Source organism: Plasmopara halstedii (assembly GCF_900000015.1).
Source record: "Plasmopara halstedii genome assembly, contig: Scaffold_650, whole genome shotgun sequence".
NCBI lineage: Eukaryota > Oomycota > Peronosporomycetes > Peronosporales > Peronosporaceae > Plasmopara > Plasmopara halstedii.
The window spans coordinates 1342547-1343205 of NW_020187567.1; positions in this window are offsets into that span (position 1 = coordinate 1342547).

Below are 659 nucleotides of genomic sequence, written 5' to 3' on the forward strand. Positions count from 1 at the left end.
CGAAGATGGATGCACACAGAAAATTTTCATTCTATCCACGCCAGTGCGGAGGCCTTCCATAAAGACGGTCGCTGTGACCGCATCAGGAAGGGGATCTGCTGTAATCCCGGCAATGAGAGTGCGCATCTCTTGGACATAGTTTACCAACTCCTTGTTGCCCTGTCTGGTGGCAAGTTCCGCGCTCGCACGCGATATGCCTGATTAGGCGGCGAGAACACTCATGAGAGCTGCAATTTCCGCTCCGCCCAAGAGGGAAACGCAGCTTCGACCGAAATACCAAATGTCAGTGCCCATTCTCGCGCTCGACCACCGAGCTTTGAGATGGCTAGCGCCATGCGCTATTGCTCGGTATGGAGCATGGCAAATGTGATGGCCATCTCGACTTTTCTCACCCAGAGCGGAAGACTCTCTCCATCCTTCCCCTCAAAGACCTTAACGCTCACCATGAGCGGCTTAGGGAGAGGAAAATCATCCGTCACCGACGGTGGCGTCATGGATGCAAATGATGCAGACATCTTCGGCTGCAGGTGCTCTAGCAGCACATTTTCGGCAACTTGAAGGTGCCTCTAGCCGCGCACCGATTGCCTCGGGGCCTTGCGCAGCAATGTGTTGCACGCCCTCAGGGCCAAGCAAGGACATCAGCTTGTTAAGCCCGTCCT